Raw genomic sequence first — 19,934 nt, forward strand, 5'->3', positions numbered from 1 at the left:
TTTGACTTCTGTTTTTTTTGGCTTCAGATACAGCCAGTGTCTGGAGTTGAGGCACTCCAATACTCTGCTTAGTGTCCCCAAAAGACCTGCTAACTTAGCTAAGCTTTTGGGCTTGAAAGAGATGAGCTGCGTAGCTTGAATTGTAACTGGGTGCCTCTAGTTCTGGGAGGCTGTAACGACTGCGACCTTTTGAAACCTTGTTCAAACTGTTTTTGTTGCACTCAGACAGGAATGTTATGTGCTTTGTTCCATCTCCTAAAAGGCAAACCTTTTTGGCCACTTGCAGCTTTTCTACATTGATATATATGGGTCAGGGGAGGAAGCAGGCATAGTCTGTTAGATGTTTTCAAGCTGCTGAAAAAGTCCTTCTGAATGCATGAAGGAGGTTTTAAGATCCCAGCTGAACTTTTGCAAATAACTTCTGTCTTGATTAGGAACAGAAATAAGCCCCCAAACTTGAATTGCTTCCAACTTACGTGGACATGAGTGAGTGGACTGACTCTTGTCTGAGACAGACCTGTGTGGGAAAGGGTTCCATATTTAATTCTGAACTCTTCCTTTCCCTGGAAGGAAGCATCCAACGTCTCAGTTACCATTACTGGAATGTCACTGTTTTTCAAACGGAGTGAAACATACATTCAGTAGTTGAAATTAAGGTGAAGGTTTGCCCTGCCTCTTGAAATTATGGGAAGAGCTTTTCTTGATACCGGTATGCCTTTAGGTATGTGTCTTCACAGAATCACAGGCCACTTGAAGGTAGAAGGGATCTGCAGTGGTCATCTGGTCCAACACCCTTTGCTGAAGCAGGGTCACCCAGAGCCATTTGCCCAGGACTGCGTCCAGGTGGCTTTTGAATATCTCCAAGGAAGGAGACTCCACAACCTCTCTGGGTAATCTCTGCCAGTGTTTGGTCACCCTCACAGTAAAAAAGTGTTTCCTGATGTTCAGAGGGACCTTTCTGTGTTTCCGTTTGTGCCCCTGGCACTGGGCTCCACTGAGAAGGGCCTGGCTCTGTTGGTTTTGCACCTTCCCTGCAGGTATTGATGTACATTGAGGTTCCCCCAAGCCTTCTCTCCTCTAGGCTGAACGGTCCCAGCTCTGTCAACTTTTCATCATAGGGAAGATGCTCCAGTCCCCTCAGCATCTTCGTGGCCCTTTGCTGGACCCTCTCCAGCCTGCCCATGTCTCTCTTGTCCCGTGCTGGGCTCCCTTGTACACAGCCCTCCAGGTGTGGCCTCACCAGTGCTGAGCAGAGGGGAAGGATCACCTCCCTTGATCTGTCACCAGGACTTTCTGCAATGCAGCACAGGATGCCATTTGCTGCAAGGACCCATTGCTGGCTCGTGTCCAGCTTGGTGTCCACCAGCACCCCTAGGTCCTTTTGTGCCAAGCTGCTTTCCAGCTGGGTAACCCCCAGCATATTCAGGAGCCTGGAGGTGTACCTCCCTGGATGAAGCGCTTTTCATTTCTCCTTCCTGAACTTCATGAGGTTCCTGTAGGCCCACCTGTAGTTCCCTGGGTCCTCGCTGAAGATTAGGAGTGATGTTTGCTTTCCTGCAGTCTGTGGGCACTTCTCCCAGTCCCCATGATTGATAAAAAATTATCTAGACTGGCCTCACAAAAAGACACCTGTCAGCTCCCTCAGCACTCATGGGTGCATCCCATCGGGGCCCGTGGACTTCTGAGTCCCCCTTTGTAGATGTGAACAGAAGCTTCTAGAGGAGGAGTAAGGCCTTGAGAACTGAGCCAGTTCCTCAGCTCTCCCTTCTTCCCTTTTCTTCCTCCATCTATTGCCTGCTGACCTCAGCACTCAATTACTCCAAAAGACGCTACACTTGCATGACAAGGCTCCTGTGTATTAGGCTTTAGATTTAAAGCCTATAGGTAATGTGGCTTTACAGGCAGGACACCTCTTTGGAAAGGTTCTCCTGCTGTGTGGAGCTTCTCCTGAGGCGGTGTGTTGCATGTAACACCGGTGTGTGTAGCCTGTGCAATGTGTTTGCGGTTACACTTGGCTGAGTCTGCTGCAGGGACCGACTGCAGGACTTCAGCTCAGGCTGCCTTAACTCATGCTGTTTGCTTTGGAAATTACAGTTTCAATTGCTGCTGATAACCCAACTGATTGTTACGTTATACATTTAGCGCTCTTTTTTTAGTCTTTTCCTTAATTACTTCTGTAAATAATTTTAGAACACTTAGCATTAATTTTGGAGAAGCTGGCATATCAAAGACTGTAAGGCTAGCAGCAGGTGCTGTAAGTAATCACTCTTCTAAATTAAGCAACACTTACCAAGGCAGTAGGTTAATTTCTGGGTAAACAGCCTGCATACAGATTCTTAGAATCAGCTGGATCGTGACCCAGCAAATGTCTCAAGGCTTTGTGTAGCCTTAATCACATGAATTGTCCCACCAAGCCTTTCATTTTTAGAGGGAACTGGGGCTGTGCTCGAGCTTCTGTTGAAATAGCGCTATCATGTTGGAATCTCTGTCACCTGGGTCTCGGCTTGTCTCTGGGGCTCAGTCTGCACTGCCATCAGAGGTGTATTTGGAGCACGGGCAGATGTGTCGAGCTGCCTGGAGCCCAGGGTACGTACCTGAGTGGCTAATGTTTATGCTGAAGTCTGGGCTACCGTGGATTTCTGTAACTAGCACAAGAGCAAGCAAGGTCGTGTTGGAGAGCTTTGTGCTGTTTCCTTCTCCACCTTTGTGTGTGTGAGCGGATTTCTGCAAAAATATTTCCTCTGATATCTCTTAGTAGAATTCTCTTGGGACCTGGAAGCGGTAACGGTTGTCCTGCAGGACAGATTATGCTCAAGCGATGCTGTCATTAGCCCGTCGCTTTGGATCGTTGCAGCTCCAGCCAACAGTGCTTTTGCTCGAGGCCGGGGGGTCACCTCCAGAAGTGTGGCTTGCTCTTCAGAAACTGCTCCAAGCCCATGAGGCTCCAGGGGGTCAGTGGTGTTCGTGACTTGATAATTAAATGATTTTCATCGACTCTGCAGGGCTCTGAGGAAATTGATAGAAATCTTTGTTTCCGTCACTACACAGAGCGTGACTTTGGAGCACTTTGTCTCGCTTGTGGAGTAGGAAGGTGTGGTTCATTCAGACTCGAGCTCTCTTTAAAATACATCTTCCTGCTTGAAGATCATGCTAAAAGGTAAGAGGAAGGGGGGAATTTCTACTTTCAGGGAATCCCGTGCAAAGTAGAATAGAGCAATAATAGAGCCCTTCTCTCCTTTCTCGAATCCCTGGAAGAACTTAAGAGAGTTGGAGGAAAAAAACCATGGATTTTTGGTGCTTCCATGTGACTGTAGACTGGGACCCATCCCTCCTTTGAGTTATGGTTGGTGCCTCCTGTGTCTGTGGATGCTAGTTATCAAGCTGGTGTTTGGAATCGCACACCTGCTAAATAGATCTGAAGCCACTTTTCACACTCCTTAACTTGATTTTTTTGCTACCGTCAGTCATCTTCATACAAAGAGGCTGTTAGGCTTGAAGCTCGGTGCTGGGGTACAGCCCTCTCAAGTTCAAAAATACAATAACGCAGAATGACAGGTTTTGGAAGGTTGAACTCAGTTCTTGTGAACAGTGTTACAGAATGACATGGCTTTTGTAACTGGTTTAGGGGTCTGTAATCTCTTTAAATAAATCTCTTTTATCTTCTCACTTTCTGGATTAAAAGTTTGTGGATTTGTTTGCTCTGAAATCCTGAAGAGGCACAGTTCACATGGTAGTACAGTCCAACCAACTCAGTATTCTACTAAAGCAGATTCTTGCTCTGTAAGCAAAAATATTTTTTTCAGTCTTTGCTCCTAGAGGTGGCTGCTTTGATTTAAATGAACACCTTGAACAAACCATGAGTAGGGGTTGATCCCCCAGTCACATCTATCAAGTAGTGGCAGATTCTAACCCTATGTTCAGGAAGCTTTGTCTGGTGGAGAAGGTGCTGTCATCCAGCCTGGAGAGCCTTATGGAGTTCCCAGCTCTGTAATGGGAACAGGGTGGACAAACGACTTGGATTTTGGATAGCTCAGCCTTACTCTGATACCTGAAATCTCATGTGGCGCTGTGAGCAAAAAGTCCTCTTTAAGTGACTTTCCAGTTCCGTGGTAACTGGGACCAAAACATTTTTTAAAAGAAATAGTGAAGAGGAAATCGTACTTGCTACCTACCAGTGACTCCCCACTCTTTACAGTTCTGACGGTGGATGCCTTGTGGGTTTAACAGATGGTCCAAATGCATGTTAGTGCACGCAGATCATTTGGGTTCTCTGAGGTGCTGCGAGATGCCTCCAAGGCTCGGAAACAGAGTCTTGCACTGGACAAGAGCTGGGTGGACAGCGATTTGGTGATGGGAGCACAGAAATGTGCTAATCTTGCGCATGTTTTCTGGGCAGCCTTTTCAGAAGGGGTCAGAATTTGACCTCTTAAATACTGTGGCATTGGAAGCAGGGAAACCTTGTTTCCCAGATGATGATTTGGCTCTGTGTGGGCTGCAAGAATTGAAAGCATCAAGTAATGCAGTGATCAGATATTCAGCGAATGTCTTGCAGGCTGGCTTTCTGAAGGGACTCCTGGAAGAAAAAGCAGAGGACCAAACATCCTCTGCTCCAAATTTGTGGATTTTGGGAGGGAATAGGTCATTCAAGAATACTACTTTGCATCTCTCACTGACTCTCTCTCTCTGACTGCCTTAAACTCAGTCTATCCAAATCTTTTTTTCCAGGCTGGACAAAGAATTTGTAGTGCTTTCTCTTATCAAAAGTAGAAGGAAAAGGAATCCTATCCCTTACCAAAGATATGGACATTGCGTTAGAGGACTTGAACATACTGATAACAAAATATTAGTTCACCAGTCTGTCCTCTGAAATAAAACATGTCGAAAAAAAATTGCTGTAACATTAGACTGAAACTTGGCAATTACGTTTGTGTGGCAATTTGATTCATTCTCCTAAAATACCCCTGGACAATATCCAACTGTAGCTGTGCCCTGATCCCAAGACCATGCTGCAGATGTCCTGAATGCTCAGATGGAAGCAGCAAGCTCTGGCAGCGTGTTCCGTGTGGTTGTTAGAAAGCTTTGAAATCTGGTTTGCTCTCAGAGGGCATTCCATTTGGGAAAGAGGAACTGATGGCATCCCAGTTTTAACTCTGGAAGAGGAGGAAAAAATAAAAAGCCTCAGAGACCCAAGCTTTTGTCTAGCCTGTAGAGCTGGGTGTCTTGTTCTGGCTTGCCAGCCTGCCTTCTCATTCAGGGCTCTCTGAGTGGTCGGTAACCACATTCCCTCTGCGAAAATCAAACTGCTGTCGATATGGCCTGTGAACCCTGGTCTCCCATGACCATCGTCCGTCACAGTTGTCTCCTCTCTTTGTCCTTTCACAGTCATCATTTGAAAAACTTTCCACTGCTTTTGCCTTAAAAAAAACTTTTGAAGTTAAGGGTCCCTTTTGTTTTATTGCCTATAAAGCATGCATGTTAATTACGGGACAATTGCTGTGTTAGCTGAGGTACTGCAGTCTTTCTGGGGGACTAAACCCTGCTCCAAGCAGGAGCAGTTCAGCTTCTCTCACTCAAACTCCCAGGGCCAGGGGTGAGGAATTCCCTAGGGTTTCTGCTCCGTGGTGACAGTGGTATCTTGTGTGGCTGCTGTTTATTACACTGTAAGTAATAGTTTAATGGACTTGCATGCAATAAATTGCTATTTCATGTTGGTGTGTGGTTTTCAGTAGTATGTCAGAGAATTACTTATGCTTTTTAATTTGCATCATTCAAGAAGGTAATATTTTAAGTATGTGATTGTAATATCAAGAGTTTATGAAGTGGAGGGCAGGCAGGCTTTTGCTTGCTCCAAAGATTTCCTGTCTAGAAAACATAAGTCATAAACATGACAACTATGGGATTTTTTTGGCTGCTTTTTTTCTCCCCCCCTCCCCCCTTTGAGTCAGGCTTCTTGCCTTCTCCTGCGTTTAGATCATCTTAAGAAAATGACCAGTTTCATGGTAAAACGCAAGCATACCACCTAATCCGTGGAAGTCTTCTTGTAATTTGTTTTAAATTGGAACCTGTCTGGTCTCTTCAGCAGCCTGTGTGCTTAGTTTGACTCTTGCTCCAAAATGAGTCGTGTTTCAATCCCTGAAAGGCCTGCTTTCCATTGGATACCTTTGAAACTTTTTTCTTTTCTCTGGTTTTTTTTTTTTCTGTTGGTTGTCAGGGGGCTGCTGCGACTGCTACAGAGGCTGCACCGAATCCTTATGTATTGTGTCCCAGTTGCTGCCTTGATTTTTTATTTTTTTCATAGGGATCTGATCTGACTTACACCGTAGGTGTTGATCCTGTCATGTGCAAGCCCCTGCTGCATCCAGGGATCCAAATAAAGGATCCATGTAAGAACTGGATGCTGCAAACCCTGTGCTGTTGTCAGTGAAACTGGTGACTTCAGTTTGGGCAGGCGCCAGGTCCCCTGTTCAGAGCAGCAATACTGTATGAAGCCCTGGGCTTGTGGAATATGTGACCTGGCTGTTGGTTGGCTCCCTGCAGGATGGTCTGATTAGGTTGAACCTCAGGGGAAATGTTCAACTTAATTAAGGAAATAGTGACCAGATCAGAGTGTGGAACAGGGATGGGAAAGACCATCAACCAGTAGCAGACTGGTTTCTTGAGCATCCCTGCCATTAGATCTGGGCACAAAGGCACCGTGTGGACAGCAATTGGCTCTCAGACCTTGATGTGTCCTGGCTGTAAACCCATCCACCTTGCCCCAGGTCATGCTGGGGAAGTCAGTAGTTATTGTAGGGCTGTTCTAGAGGTATCTGTGGGAGAAGATGGCAATTTGGGAGGTGGTGCTGGAAAGACATTCTAGAAAAGCATCTATCTGTTGTTGGTGTTACTTACCTAATCACAAAAAACAGCAGCGAACCAAAGCTGGGGGATTATGCACAAGTTAAGTGACGTCCTGGATGCACCTGCTTTGTGGGTTTTTTGCTTTTAAAAGTATGGTTAGTTGGGCATTGAGTAGCTTTTGGAGATGTGTTTTTAGCCACTGCTTTTAAAATCAGCATGCTAAAACCCCTGTGGAATTGTGAGAGTTATATGCATATGCAAACAGGTATTGGTTGAATTCAATAATTATAAAATATAGCCTTGGAAACCTCATCTCGGATGTTGTCAGCAGGTCCTTCACATTTTGCCAATTTTCCAAAGCTGTCAGGTAGTGCTGTGTGGGAAGTGTTACGGGGCATTATGGGATAAATCCTGAAATCCTAATTCAGGCCAAACTCCCACTGTTTTCAGTGGGTGGCTTGCTGGCATTAAGGCCAAGTACCTCTTAGCTATCACAGGTGACCTTTCTATCTTTTTAAAGTCAAGGAGACTGAAAATTGATGCCTGTATCTTATAGCACAGATCAAACTGCAGGATTGCAGCCCTTAAAATTTATACATGTGCTTTGTGAACACGAAGTTAGTTAAATAAAAACATTTCCAGTAACTGTTCTTTAGATTCTCAGTAATGCTGGTGACGTGCCAGAGACCTGGAAACAGAAATGAGCTGGTGATTTAGAGCAGCATATAAAGATGACTCTCATCGTGTAGGGGAAATGCCAATGTTCTGAAAACTGTTTTTCATAAATGGAGAAAATACAACTGCTTTTATTTTAAAATGAAAACTTTAAATTCTTTCAAAATATCAGCACAAATTTATTAGATTTATTTGTTCAGATAATTTATTTTTTTTTAAAAAAATGTTTCTATGAAATGCCTGTAACTGTCAGAATATTGCTTTCCAGTAAGAGATACTGAATTGCATATATTTTAGATGTTAATAGTTTGGAAGTAGGTACCTGAGGTTCCTGTCACCATACAGTTGAGATCATATGTTGTTCTGGCCTCTTCTGGCTGTGCAAGAAAGAGGAAAGTGTTTGTGTTGGCAACATTCAACAAACCAAAACAATATCCCAACAGTAAAAAAAAGAAAAAGGCCCAAAAACTTTTTAAAAAATGTTGCTGTGTAAACCTTGTCTGGCAGAAAGTCTTCCCAGCTGAAATTAAGAGCTCCTTTCCTTCACCTCCATGGAGCACCATCATTAAAGTCTGCCTGAACCTGTCTTGGTGTCAGCCTTGAACTAAGGACTTGCTCAGCTGCGGTTGAGGCTCCGAAGCCCACGCTTTTTCTTCCTTCCCTGCTTCCTCTAAGGTGGTCTCTGCCTATCTGTACTTAAAGTTAGGGAGAGCTCTTCTGTCCCATCATCTGGGCTCCAAGGGGAAGGAAGGGTTTTGCCATCCTTCCTTGCCCCCCTTTACCCTCCCATCAGGGACTGCATACACAATTCTCTTTTTCTTTCTTTTTTTTTTTTTTTTTTTTTTTTTTTTTAAACTGAGGATGTGTTTCTTATGGCAACTGAAGTTGCAGAAGCACCTGAAAGGGATTTTTTTTCATGATGCCTGCGCTGTAACACGTGAATTGCCTTTCCTTGAAAGAGGTGATTGACTGATTGCAGGAGGGCAAAGCAAACAAGAAGTACTCACGCTTTCCCTGGCTCTTGTGTCTCCAAGATCATAAATGAGGTTTCTGTGAGAAGCAGAACAAGAGCTTGCATCTCTCAAGTATCAGGACTGTACTGCATATGTTAAAGCTCAAAATAAGGGTGTTCACTGATCGCAGCTCTTCCACTGTTTTTTGGGTTTTGTTTTGCTAAAGGTTGTCACTTACCACCTCTTGTAATTTTTCTTCATCACTGAACTGGGGCCATGGAGGCTGTTTGTCTAAAACCACTTGCTTCAGATAAGTTGTTTGAGTGATGTTGCATATCTCTTTCCTTTAGAGCCTCCCTGCCACTCTGTGCGGCTTGTAATTGTGAAACTGGTGAGGTTGGCAGGAGCCTCAGTGGGTAGTTTAGTCCAGCTCCCCACTTACAGTGGTGGCAGCATGTTCAGAGGCACGCCCAGTGGGGTTTTGAGCACCCCCAAGGATGGAAACTCCATGATTTTTCTGGGCAACCCATTCTGTATGTTTGGTTCTATCCCAGGAAAAAAGTTCTTGTTTCTGTTTTTTTGTTTTGTGTTTTGTTGTCGTGTCCGTCCCCCCAACTTCTTATGTTTAAGTGGAATTTCTTGTATTTCAGTTTGTGCCCATTGCCTCTTGTCCTGTTGCTGGATACCACCAAGAGGAGCCTGCTTCCATCTTCTTTACATCTCCATCAGGTATTTATGCATATTTACAAGATCCCCCTGAGCTTTTCCTTCTGCAGGCTGAACAGTCCCAGCTCTCAGCCTCTCCTCATATGTCGGATGCTGCAGTCCATTAATCATCTTCGTGGACCTTTGCTGGATTCTCTCCAGTCTGTCCATGTCTCTCTTGTACTGGGGAGGCAAGCACTTGACCCAGCTCTCCAGATGTGTCTCACTAGCTCCGAGCAGAGGGAAGGATCACCTCCCTTCACCTGCTGGCAGTGTCTTTCCTAATGCGGTCCAGATGCTGCCGACTTTCTCTGCTGCAAAGGCACTGTGGAGGCTCATGGTCAGTTTGATGTCCACCAGGACTCCCAGGTCTTTCTCCGCACAGCTGTTTCTCTGCCTCTTGGCTCCCATCTGTGCTGATGCCTGGGATTATTCCTCCCGAGCATCGAGCATCGGGGCTTTGCATTTTCCTTTGTTGAACTTCACAAGGTTGGTGTTGGCCTGTTTCTCCAGCCTGTCCAATATCCCTCCGAGTGGCAGCACACCCATCTGGTCTGTCAGCCACCCCTCCCAATACTGCTTCATCGTCAAGCTTCCTGAAAGTGCACTCTGTGCTATCACCCATAATCTTTCCTTTACGGAGAATCCAGAGCCCTTCGTGAAGTGTTTCAACAGTTCTGGAAAGTACGTTGCTGTTCACTGGGAAAAATCAGACAGAGACGAGGTAGCTTCCCTAGCAGTAAAAGAACATTTAATACTGTGCCTTGTAGTGAAGGAATTCATCATTATTATTTAAGACTTTAATTCCTTGGCTCTTTGATACTTCCTGCAATGCCAGCTCATGCCCTGTGCTAACACCATAGCAACCTTCTATAAGTGTCACTATATGACGTTGCTTGTTGGCCAAAAGCTGGACAAGGAATGCTTTCTAGGGTAGGATATCCACGGTGTCGGTAGGAAAAGTGCGGCAGTATGAGAGAAAAATCCTTTTGTTATTTAATAGTATTGCAGAGTGACGGTGGGTTGGGGTTTTTTCCTCCCCTAAACTGTGCCCCAGGGGAAATATGGGCATCAACTGAAATTTTCTCAATGCTTTATCTATATCCCCCTCCCCCAAAACCTCTACACCCTAGGCACACTCTAAACCTCTGGGCTAACAGATGGTGTTGAGAGGGGGAGGGAGGGGGAACAATTTGCATCTAAATAGCTGAAATAAAAAAGGGTCATGTCCCACAGACCAGCCCCACTCACCTGCTGTTTAAATCCCCCTGAGAACCAGGCAAACACGCTTAGTTTTTTAACATCTGCGTCAGCTGTACTTACTCTCTGAAGCATTCTGCCCTAGAAAAGCTGCAAACCCACGTATCTTGCTGGCTGGGTTGTGTTCTGGCCCCAAACCCATGAACTCTTAAGGATTTGCTTCTTTGAATGTGGTTGACAGCTGTGTCACTTTTGTTCAGCCCTCCCATCAGAGTGACTGCTGCTGTTGGCTATTGTAATTAGTGCAAGCGCTAATGGTATAGAAAAGGTCCAAACCAAATATTACCTCTTCCATCAGCTTTATACTCACATGGCTGCATGGGTCTTCGGAGGTGCTTCTTGCTGTATGGTCCTGCGGCCTCACGCCACAATATTCTGCGCTGGGTTTGTGTGTGTAGGTGAGACGAGGTTTGGCCCTAGTGGCCACCAAGCTGCAGCGCGGCGGTGGTCCTGATCCTGCAGGTGTGCGGCGGTGGTCCTGATCCTGCAGGCCTCTGGCATGGTTCGGTGTTGGGTGGTGGTGCTTAGTCCTGCCTGCAGGCAAATCTAAGTTGCTTTGGCTTTCTGACTCTGTACTGTAGATATTTGCCAGGTTAAACTAAGACCTTGCTGCTCTGTGATGATTTTCTTCTGGAGTGTAAAGATCTAAAAGCTGTTACAACTGTTGGTTCTTTTGGGGGTGGGGAGAGGAAGAGAAACATTTACCCACCATCTCTACAGATTTACGGAGGCTGCCCTGGCTCTACGCCCTGTCCTAGCAGCAAGGAATGAGCTTTTGTCTCTTCAGACAGACTTTCTCAAAGTGTTACGCTGTGGAAAGCCTGTAATGAAGAAAACCTTCCCACTTCATCATCATCACGTGGGCTATTGACACACTGAAACCATCCTACCTGATTTCCCAGTGGTATTTGAGGGATGCAGGCAGTGGAGGAGGCAAGAGAGCTTCACAGCTGAAGTTTAGTCTTACTACTAAATTCCAGGATGAGTGAAACCTTTTTCTACCCACCAGCTCCTTGGGCTTCTATGCTCAAATGCTAAAAACAAAGAATGTGAAGATAGTCCAAGTGGTTTAGGAACTTTATTAGTTTTGTCTGTTGGCACCTTTTCCACCTCCCAATGAGCCAGAGGCATTTGGAGTTCAAGTTTTGCAGACTTGAGGGCTCAGTAGGATAAGGAGTGGTGAAGGAGAGGGCTGGGGACCCACCGCTGCCTTCTGTGCGTTGACCTGGTAGAGTAAAACTTCTGCAGAGGGGGATTTTTATTTCTGGAGTTGGAAGATCTTGAATCTCTTTTTTTCTCCAGCACAAGTCTGAAGGGAAATTGTGAGGTTAACCTTTCTGAGCTGCCCGGCCCTCTCTCCCACAAGTGTCTTGGAAGAGGAAGTGGACTCAAGAAGCGGCATTGTTTACTTTTCTTGTTTAATTCCTAAGCATATGCCAATATAGTGAGTGGTAGTGGCTGAGTAACCTGTGTGCGTGAGGTCCACATGGAACTGGGCAACAACCCTGTTTATATGCCTCTGGGGAGTTGGTTTGTTTATTTTTTAAATTAATACAAATTCCAGTTAGTAGAAACAAGATCTGGTGTGTGCATATGTACAGAAGTAACTAGGCAAGGCGTAATACCAAACAATACGAATTCAGAGCTGTCTATTGTGCTTTATAACTTTTTACAGCTCTTTTTTTTTAATATTTTTTTTAAAGTATTTCATATCACTTGAGGATAATTATTATAGACTCCTAGGATGGTTGGGGTTGGAAGGGACCTTGCAGATCATCTGGTTCCAGTCCCCCTGCCCTGGGCAGGGCCCCCTCCCCCCAGCCCAGGCTGCTCCCAGCCCCGTCCAGCCTGGCCTTGAGCCCTGCCAGGGATGGGGCACCCACAGCTGCTCTGGGCAGCCTGGGCCAGCGCCTCGCCGCCCTCACGGGGAAGGGTTTCTTCCTCATGTCCAACCTAAATCTCCCCCCTTTCAGTTGAAAGCCATTCCCCCTTGTGCTATCACTGCATGCCCTTGTAAAAAGCCCCTCTCCAGCGTCCTTGTTGGCCCCTTCAGATAGGGGAAGGCTGCTCTAATGTCTCCCTGGACCCTTCTCTTCTCCAGGCTCAACAAGCCCAGCTCTCCCAGCCTGTCTCCATGGCAGTTGTTGTCTTCATATTTGTGCTTGGGACTGCCCCAGCCCATGTGCAGGACCTTGCACTTGGCCTCGTTGAACTCCATGAGGTTCACACAGGCCCACCTCTCCAGCCTGTCAGCGTCCCCCTGGGCCATCCCTTCCCTCCAGCCTGCCGACCCCACCGCACAGCTCGGGGTCATCGGAAACTCACTGAGGGGGCACCAGATCCCAGCATCCATGTTGCCGACAAAGATGTTAAAACAGCACCAGTCCCAGCACTGAGCCCTGGGGAATGCCACTTGTCACTGGTCTCCACCGGTATTTTAGAAATGATTTTATAAATGGTCATATGGTGCATACGTGCTGTCTGGGAGTAAGCAAGATGAGTTACTTGGGTGGTGCAAATGATATGCACACACGTGTGTATATGTGTGTACATACACATGTACATATGTACGTGCTCTCTACTGTACTGCACGCTCTGCCTCTGCCCTGCTCCTTCTGCCCCCTCCCCATGGGCCCCAGTGGGGTGCTATGTGCAGGTAACTGGTGCTGGCAGCTGCGCTGGCTTGTGCTGCTGCTGTCTCCTATGGATAAAATGCTTGTTATGCAGCAGGGCCCCACCGAGCGTGTGAGAGCAAATCCAGAAATGAAAGATGTTTTTTGAAATCAATTTTTTTTTAAATAAAAAAGATGTAAATTGCACCTCTTCTACAGCTGCACATGTTACTTTTCGACAAGGGAGGCAAAGGGTGGAAATACGAGGAAATAAGAGGTGCCCTTTGACATGACATTTGCAGGTAGTGGGGCAAAGAATGGGGAAACTGTGTTTATTGGCCTCAGGTGTATACTGCTTTTATTTTATTGGTTTTCTTTTAGTTTTTGTTGTTTGTTGTTTTTTTTTTTTAAACTGGCTTAGCAAGTGGCTGATTGGCATTGGGCAATTTTATTTCTCTGTCTTCCTGAGCTCTCCAACTGGGAGAGGAACTTGTGTACAGAAAGAACCATTCCAGTAGTCTACAGTGTTTTTTCAATCACTTTCTGTGTGTGGAACTGAAAGATTAAAAGAAAGATGTGCAGGGTTGGAACCGTGCCTAAAGCAATCCTCAGGGATAACAGGATTATTTTGACTGATTTTTTTAATTAAAATAGAATGCTAAATAGATTGTTTTGAGTATACATTCAGCTCTGGATTGTTGTTATTGGCCTAATTGCCTCCCAAATTAGAGATACCAATATTCAAATTCACTCTATCCCTCAGAGGACACTGACATTAAGTGTGAGTGTGAAATGCTATGTAAATGATATACAGGCAGGCAAGGCAGAAAATGGTCTTTAAAGACGTTAGCCTAAACTTCGGTTTTCTCTTTACCTGCTGTGTCTTGACAGACAGGATGATGAATTTATATTTTTCTGTATTTATTTATTTATTTATCTGTCCTGACAGGTCTTTCAAATGCTTAGAAATGTAGTCTGAGAAAAATGCCAGTAATCTCAGCCTTTGAGGAAGCAGCAGTTAACGAATCTCCAAGGAAATATCCAGAACACAGATGTTCCATGGGGGAGAGCAGGTTAGGAGCCAGCAGAGAGGGGCTGGAGACAGTATATCATCTTGAGTCTTAGACAGAAGCTGTCTGTGGATTTTGAAATGACAGACTTGTGGGCTGATCTGCTCGGGGCTGCTTTTTGAGAGCCCATTTCAAAAAGTAATGATTTGGCATCTGACCACTTCTTTTTGAGATGTCTAGGTTCAGCTTTGTCAGAAACAAAGCATTAGGTATTTCCAGATTTTTAATTGTATTAAGGGTTGAAACCCTCAGGGGAAGTTTCACCTATGGGGATGTATATTCACACCATGATAGAAGAATATATTTTAGTTTAAAGAATATATGTTAGGCTCAAATCCAACTTCTGTTTTTAAAGCTAAAAGGGACGAAGCATAATGGCAGGCCACAAATTTGAATGTCTGTTTTAGATTTTAATAGAGCAACAGAGAATGATAAAACTTGGACGCTTTTGTTGAAGAGGACTACTTTATCCTCAGATAAAACTAGATAGATACTGAAGAGTATTCACAGAAAAACAAGTTATTTTGAGCCCAAAGTAACTTTCCTTAAAAATAAAAGCAGCCAAATGTGCATATCTCAGGTGGCTGTGAATCAGCACCTGCAAATACCAGCGGTATGAGAATAACTAGGAATGGAGGGAAACTCAGCTCGAAGGATGCGGCTGGAAAGAAAGAGTGGAGGAAGCAACCTCATACTTGCAAAGGAGACAGTTCACTTAAGCCACCAGGTCATGGTCTGTTTTGGAATGATTTGCAGGATGCCCTTTCTTGCAGCCAGTGTGTTTCACTTCACCACGTCGCTCTGTGAGGAGTGTAAGAACAGGCAAGGGGGAGTTAGTGTGGGTTGTGCTGCAGTGGGTGTACAAATGTGAGCCTCAGCAAAGATGGAGGCAGCACTTACGTGAGGCAGGTTGTAAATGCCGTGAAGTGGCTGGGGCAAAATTGGTTTGGGAAGCGCAGCCCCATGCATTCCTCCTGGGGATGCTCGGAGACCAATGCTCTGAAATTTCTTGTGGGCTGTGAAACAGCCGTTTCCAAAACTGACTGCCCTGTTTGTATCAGATTTATAGCGAACAGAGCTGTTACTGCAAAGGCGAGAGGTGGAATTATAGTGTGCTAGCTGCAGAATGTAAAATAACTCCTTTTATACTCTCTTGCCTTTGATTTACAACAGGAGAGAGAGGGCTTGTGGGCAGGTAACCTGGGGTGGATGCTGAAATGAGAATTGGCTTGACAGCCTGAACGCTGAGGAAGCTTTGGGGTTATGGGTAGCTAGCAGGAACCTCTACAAGAGTGTGCTGGCAGTGAATGTCCTTGAATCTTAATTATTGGAATTAAAGTATGATCAGAAAACTGTGCATCTTGATCTGCTGCATGCTGTGCTCTCCCAGGGAGGCTAATTCACATGCTGATGACCCACAGCTACTTCCTGCTAAGGACTTCAGCAAGGTGACTTCCAGCAGTGGGAGGGAATTCTGTGCTGAACAAAAATACCTTGACTCAGACAGCTTCCTAGAATGCCAGTTTTTGGTTGTCTTCATTTTGGAAATCTGGTGAGTTTTGGCTAGCACTTAGAAAAGGTACAGCAGAGCTGCTTGGCTGCTCAGTACTGACCATAGCATTTTTAGCATTTTAAGTGCAGAGGGAGTATGCAACCAACCTGACAAAGCATTTGAGATGAATAAAACATGCATCCTGGCAATCCATCCATCAGTGAAATCTGAATTCTGCTGAATTTGCAGTTCATATTGTTGCTAATTTTATGATGTAGATGCTTGTCCACAGGGAATTGGATTGAAAGAGGCAAATCACTTGCTGCAGATGCTGACAGGGCTGTGCACAGGAGCTCCACCAGCCTCTGCTGGATTGGGTTTTGTTGCTGCATCCAATGGTGCTGCTTCACGAGGAAGAATGAGTTTTGAATATGTAGCAATGAAGATCCATGTGTCTTCTTAAAGCCACTTAGGTAATCGTAGCAAGAATGCAGGCTAAGAAGATCCATGCCCCAGAAAGACTTGCACAAAGATATTGAGGAAAACCTTGCCTACTATTTCTGCTCCTGTTATTAACTTCTACTTGTAATTACACAGTGCCTTAAAATGGGCCTGCTACAGTAGTAAGTGATGTTCTTATGTTTCCTTTTATTCAGGGGAGTAAAAATAGTTCGCTTGGTTCATGGGCTTTATTTAACTGAGCACTAATGCAGAGTTGTGTCGCAATATATTGCAGAAACAGCAGTTCCTTTGTACCAGTCCTATAGAGCTTTCTTCTCTCAACTGGCAAACAGTAAGTACGATTGGGATCTGAATAAATGATGCGATAAAAGGCCTGATGGTACCTCCTAAAAACTAACTGCTGCTCGTTAAATTAAATGATGATGATGATTCTTAATGGACTCGTGAATGCTCTGCAGCCCATTTGGGTACAAGTAAGGAAGTCTAGGAACACCAGACGCTTGCCACAGTATACTTACTGCACTTACTTCTGTACGTACTGGGATTATAAAGTAGGTACAAAAGGTGTTTTGCTAGATAGCATGTAATTATAAACACAGAGCTGATGCTCTACTAGCAAGGAGGGCTCCTCTGTGAAAGCTCAGTTAGGTGGAAACCCAAAGCTACCATAGGCTTTTTCACTTTTCCTTTGAAATGAACTGCTTTTGGAGCATCACATGTATCATAATTGAAGAAGTAATTGTAAACTTGAAGCAGATTTATGTGCAGCTCTCAAATTGTCTTTACTGATGCTAAATTAGCTCTTTCAGTTCTGGGTATTTGACTGTGCTCTCCTTGCCTCTTAAAACAGTTTGTCTACAAAAAGCTCCTGTTTGATGCAGAGCTTATTTTGTCTTGGGAGAATTTTTCTTTCTTCCTCTTTCCCCAACTTTGAAGAAGAACCAAAACTCTAACAAAGCAATGTGAAACCGAAGCAATTTTTGCGATTTCATTTAATTGAAAACTTCTGCCATTATGAAAATCCTGGCTAGCAATTAAGGGAATGTGACAGCTCTGCCAGTCGTTACATAAATACTACAGAGCACAGGGCTTCCTACTGTCATTAGCTGCAGGGAACACAATGGAGCTATACACAGGAGCGAGCTCTACTCTCGTAATAAATGTTTGCATTTCCAATTAGCGCTGAACTGTTGTGGCATTTCCCCCTCAGTCTAATTGAGGCTCTTGGATGGCTTCACCCACGAATGATGCTTGCGTTGTCTCCTTGCTTTTTAGTTTCCCAGTGAGAAAAGAGATGAACTCCCAACTCCTAAGACCAGCGGTTTCCTCTTCGCACATCTCTGTCTCGGTGTCTCTTCTCCTTAGAAAAACTCACCTTTTACAGATTAATGCAGACTTTCTGCTCTTTACATACTGTGGCTTTTTGCTAACCGCTGCATTATGGTGTCCTCTGTGTGGGGGATATTGTTGGCTTGACCTGACAATTTTCTAGTTTTCTGACGTATTTCTTACCCCCCACCCCCATTGCTAAATGTCAGATGGTAGATCTGCATTTAACAAGGTGTGGTTTTTGTAAATACCTACGTGTATTTAAAACACGAATACGTTGTACTAGGAATTAATCCACATTAGGGGATAGCAGGGCTTAGTCTGAGCCCAGTGCTCTATGTTCATCTTCTGGATAGGAAACTTTTGGATGGAAAAATGATTAATGATTCAGCTGCTTTCAGTTACCACTGCTGCTAATGTGCAGTTTGGACTTAGAGCCAAGTAACTTCGGTGGTGAGTAGCTGGGGTGTGTTTAACTGCGTGTGTTAATATATTTTTTTTATGCTACATCTAGTCATTTCCTCCGGAACACAGATTTCCTCCAGGAAACGTGCTTATATGGGCTTTGGGTATGCTTTAACATAAAAGGCCTTTATTTTTCTCACCCTGCTAAGCAAGCTCCAACTCTAGTCGCTACTTTGACTTGTGTGGTTGCAGCTCTCTGCCTTCCTGCAAGGAAAAGTGGAACTGAAGCCAAGGCTGCTCTGTACTGTGCTGGAAAAGGGAGCCTGTCCTGACATCTGCAACGGGGAACTTACGTGTTAAGGCATGTAGCTGGGGGAGGGGAGATGGTACTTCTGGAGATGAAGAAACAAGGAGGATGACTTGTGGACTGAGAGCTTTTTAAAATGATACTCTTGGTTCCTTCTGTCTCAGCTCAGATTTTCTTCTTTTTTTAAACACGGGAGCGATTTATTTCTCTCAGGCGGTTTAAAAACTGTTGGAATGGGGTAAGTGCTCAAAATGAGCAGGCTGCTGCCCAGGGAGAGGAACAGCCAGAGCTAGTCTCTGCAGCTCTCAAAGCATGAGCTACCCACCCAGAACACAAGGTGAGTTCACCCTGCGCTCCAGGTACTTGTGCATAGCTGGCATTGATGGTGACATGGTTATTTGGCAGTTGGTGGTGAAACAAGCAAAGCTAAGGCGAAACATGGCAATGTAACTGGCATCGCCCCTCTGCAGTTTTGGATTCGAGCCTAAGCTGGTGGAAAGGGCTTGACCTGCCTGGGTGCTACTGAAACCCTCTCTGTGTCTGGGTTACTGGCAGAGCAGTCATGCATGTGGCCACACCGTGGAAGCCGGCGAAAGCTGGGCCTTGATTATTTAAATTTTTTTAAAAAAAAAAATCCAGAAAGAAGCTTAACTGGAGTGAAAGGAGAACTCTGCGCTGTTGCTAGGAATCAAGCGGTTATAATTAGTCTCTTCTTCTTTAGAAGCATATCTGTGCAGTATGATGGGTTAGTGTGTATATCTGTCCAGGAAGAGATTTTACAGCTCTCCTGCCCAGAAGCAGCGCCCACTGTGCTGGTGTCCCTGTCTTCCTGCAAACTATGGGCTTGGGAATCCCACCCAGCAGTTTAGCTCAAACAGGTAGGGTCATATTAAAGGCTTTTTTTTTTTTTTTTTTTTTAAAAGGACCCTCAAGTCTCCGTGACTTGGAATTTTAAAAGCCACCAGTCTGCCAGCATTGCTGTTGGGTTGTAACTGGTCAGTCATCCTGGGTGTCTAGCACTATGAAATAAGGCTGGCAGTGGGGCAAGAGGGCAACCAGGAGGTGGCTGCCTGCCATGAGTGTCTCCTTTCCCCCTCCTCACACCCACCCACTCTGGCTGTAGCAGTGGGTACGTTCGCTTATAAACTTATTTTTAGTGATTATTGTTTTATTTCATTTAGCGGTTTCATCTGTGTCTTGAGGTGTTGGCAGCACCTGCAGGGGTCTAACAGGTAAATTCTAAAGGTAGATGAACAAACATTGCTGTTTCATGTATTACATGAAAACCTGGGTGCTTTTTTTTAATTCACATGTAAATGTGGGGTCTGGGCAGATGCACTGATAGCCCTTGACTTTTTTTTTTGTTGTTTAATTGGCACACTTGCTCAGCACTCAGATGTGGGCTAACTGGCTGGGGAGACAGCTAGATGCTACAGTTTCTGTTTTGTTTTGTTTTTTTTAATCACCTCTAAATGTGACAATCAGTCTGTCCTCCCTCAGGGTGTGTGTATTGTTGCTGCCCTTTTCCATGACAGCATGTGTCCCAGATCCCATCTGCTGTCGGGAGGAGGAAAAGGACACCTCTTGCCTTTTTTTCAGGTGGAACACGTTTCCTTCAGTGTGAGACTGTGTTTGAGACTTAGTCCCACATAAAGTAATAAAGAAAAAATGAAGGGGTGTCTTTTCATCCTATGTCAAAACCTAGCTGGTAAAGTCTGCTGTTAATTTTCTGCTGGGATTTGGATGAAAGCGTGACACACGGGGCGGGAATCTGCTGCTTGCAATGTGTTTGAGCAGAGCAGGGGACGCCTGTGCTCCTGCCTG

At 45.0% G+C, this 19,934-nt stretch overlaps 1 protein-coding gene across 6 annotated transcripts in view; it reads left to right on the top strand.

The window, feature by feature from the left end:
• The window catches only part of PAK1 (p21 (RAC1) activated kinase 1), a 73,567-nt gene that overhangs the window by 17,297 nt on the left and 36,336 nt on the right, over window positions 1-19,934 (top strand). For 2 of the 6 annotated variants that reach the window (XM_055802300.1, XM_055802296.1), the window contains exon 2: window positions 9,119-9,197. The exons of 1 other annotated variant lie outside the window; for it this stretch is intronic. The gene's annotated coding sequence lies outside the window, so the exon portion shown is untranslated. Of the gene's footprint in view, window positions 1-9,118; window positions 9,198-17,991; window positions 18,165-18,186; window positions 18,448-18,837; window positions 18,989-19,934 lie in introns of those variants that run through there. 3 more of the 6 variants (XM_055802298.1, XM_055802299.1, XM_055802297.1) reach the window with 3 other exon arrangements.

Source organism: Falco peregrinus, chromosome 4 (assembly GCF_023634155.1).
Source record: "Falco peregrinus isolate bFalPer1 chromosome 4, bFalPer1.pri, whole genome shotgun sequence".
NCBI lineage: Eukaryota > Metazoa > Chordata > Aves > Falconiformes > Falconidae > Falco > Falco peregrinus.